Below are 3,045 nucleotides of genomic sequence, written 5' to 3' on the forward strand. Positions count from 1 at the left end.
GAATTGGGAAAAGGGGGTATTAATCCCGTTATTTTTGAATTCAGCAGGGGAGATGAGAGTCTTTGGGTCGGGATGCTCGGATTCTCTATCAGCATATTTCAGAAAAGAGAGCCCGTGCTGAGATGAGCGTCTTCAACAGAAGACGAGCGTCTTTCTGAAGGGAGGCGAGCATATTCTTCTGAGGACGCTCAGATTCTTTGTCAGGGAGAATTCCCAAATTTTAATAGCAGCAGGATGAGCGGATCCTCAGTGAGACGAGCAGATTTTATATGGAGACGCTCGGATGTTCAGCCAGATAAAAAATTACCTTTCCAACTCTCTTAGGACGAGCGTCTTCTTCACAGGATGCTCGGATTTTCTTCCAGGACGAGCGGAATGTTGTCGGCAGCTCGGATTGTCCCTGTACCTCACGGATTCAGTTCCACCCGTGGGTATTTCATAACCCATGACATTTACTCTTTATTCCTTTGGTCTTCATTGTGGGGGCACTACGAAGGCTTGGATAGCCTAGGTAATTGTTATCCCCACACTATGTCAGAACACTACACATCAATAAACATATAAGTCCCTCCCTTACTTTCTCTCAAAATGATAATCTTGATCAAAGCATAAAAATATAAATCCAAAATTGACAAATATGTAATACAATAAGTAAAATGCAAGTTAAGGGGTTAGAATATTTACAAGTGGTGGTTTAGGGAGGACTCCACCAAACTCTCATCCATGTATGAGATGTCAAGGGGGCATAGCCAAGGTGTTGTTGATGTTGCTCAACACCTTGAAGAAGTAGTCGAAGGCTTGTTCATTGGCATTATAAAAATCTTCAATAGACTTTTGCACATTGTGTTCTTCATTGTGGTGACTTGAGTGGAAATGGTCACCAAAGCCTTAGTCGTGGGTCATAGCATTACCAATATAAGGGTTGACTAACCCTTCAAACTCATCATCCCATAGACCGCATACTTCATCTACTTGTTCCCCAATAGTATCATGAGTTGATGAGAGCAACTCCTCTTTCTTCTTGTCATTATGGCCAATGAGGCCTTCTTCTTCTCTTGTCATGAGTGGTGGTGAGCTATTCAAGCTCTTATTCTTGTTGAAAGATTCTTGCTCTTTGGATGGAGCATCTTGGAGATTATCCACTTTCTTTTCCCATATAGGTGGTGATTCTTTACCCATAGCTTGTTATTTGCATTGAGATGCCAACTTCTTCTTATCACTTTCTCGGCTATAATGATAATTCATGAAACATGGCTCATGTAGTTGGGGAGCTCTCATTGTCTTGTCAAGATTAAAAGTGATTGTTTCATCTCCCACTTCAAGTGTGAGTTCTCCATGTTTCACGTCAAACACCGCTCCCGCGGTGTGTAAGAAAGGTCTTCCTAAAATGATAGGAATGTTGGAGTCTTCCTCCATGTCAACAATAACAAAGTTCACCGGGATGAAGAACTTGCCAATTCTTACCGGCACATCTTCCCATACCCCTAAAGGTGTCTTCGTTTATCGATCCACCATTTGAAGTGTGATATTTGTGCACTTGAGCTCCCCTATTCCTAGCCTCTTGCACACCGAGTATGGCATGACACTCACACTTGCCCCAAGGTCACATAGAGCTTTGTTGATTGTAGTGTCTCCAATGGTGCATGGAATAGAGAAACTTCCCAGATCCTTTAGTTATGGAGGTGAACTTCCTTGTAGGATGGCACTACTCACCTTAATTAAAGTAATAGTCTCGAGCTTTCCGATGGATTTCTTCTTTGTAAGAATATCTTTCTTGTATTTCGCATAGGCCGGAACATAATTGATTAATTCCGTAAATGGAATTGAGACTTCCAAGTTCTTTACAATCTCCATAAACTTCCCAAGTTGTTCATCAAACTTAGGCTTAGCCTGACGACTTGGAAATGGAAGTCGAATCACAATAGGCTCTTTCTCTTTAGCCTTCTTTTCATTCTTCTTTGAAACTTCTTGAATGGTGGGTTCTTCTTTCCTAGAGTTTTCCACAACTCTTTCCTTGTCACTAGCACTCACAACATCTTCATCAACGGGCCTCTTCGGCTCTTCATACCTTGTACCACTCCTCAAATGGATGGCACTCACCGATTCATATCTTGGGGGATTTCCTTGAGGTGGCAATTGCCCCTTTTGTCTTTGTGAACTAGAAGATGCTAATTGAGACATTTGGGTTTCCAACATCTTCGTGTGAGCTAGTATGTTGTTGATGGTGACGTCTTTTGCTTGACTATACTTTTGCATTTGAGTGAAAAATTCTTGTTGGTTCTTTTGCATTTGGAAGACCGCTTTTTGAACATCAAAACCTTGGTCATTTGTTTGATTGTATGGAGTTTGATTTTGATAACTTTGGTTTTGATTGTAAAAGGATCTTTGAGCTTGGTTTCTCATTGGTGGTGGGGTGTATTTTGGAGGGTTTTGAACATTTTGACTTTTGTATGAGAGGTTGGGATGGAATTTGGTGTTTTCATTGTAATAGTTTGAATAAGGGGTGCCACTTTGTATGCTTGGAAAGCATTCACTTGTTCCCCTACATTCACTTTGGTCATGTCCCAAAGTTCCACAACTCTCACATACTCCACTTGGAATTGATGATGGTGCTACCATAGAATTAACATGTTGCTTGGGTGATTTGGAGGCCTCTTCAAGTTTAGCCATACCCTTCTCAAGCTTCAAATTAATGGTGTCAATATGAGCACTAAATTGAGCACCCAATTGAGTAATGGAGTCCACTACATGCTTTCCTCCTCTAGTAGCCTTATGAGGTCTACTATATTGTGAGTTATGGACCGCCATTTCTTCAATATTGTTTCATGTTTGATTGTCATCAACTTTGGTGAACATACCATTTGACCCCATATTGAGAATGTTTCGGGAGTCTTCGTTTAGACCAGTCCAAAATTGTTGTACAAGGAACCACTCGCTAAGTCCATGGTGTGGACAAGATCGACAAGTGTCCTTGAATCTCTCCCATGATTCATACAAAGATTCCTCATCCCTTTGTTTGAACCCGGTGATTTGGGCTCTCAACAT

General features: G+C 41.3%; 1 non-coding gene across 1 annotated transcript; it reads left to right on the plus strand.

Annotated features, from left to right (window-relative positions):
• The first annotated feature begins 2,938 nt into the window (after nt 1-2,938).
• Nucleotides 2,939-3,045, plus strand: LOC141625261 (small nucleolar RNA R71). Its single transcript, XR_012535050.1, has one exon. It is a non-coding gene; the product is annotated as a small nucleolar RNA R71 (small nucleolar RNA).

The sequence above is a fragment of the Silene latifolia genome, chromosome X, assembly GCF_048544455.1.
Source record: "Silene latifolia isolate original U9 population chromosome X, ASM4854445v1, whole genome shotgun sequence".
In the NCBI taxonomy this organism is placed as follows: domain Eukaryota; kingdom Viridiplantae; phylum Streptophyta; class Magnoliopsida; order Caryophyllales; family Caryophyllaceae; genus Silene; species Silene latifolia.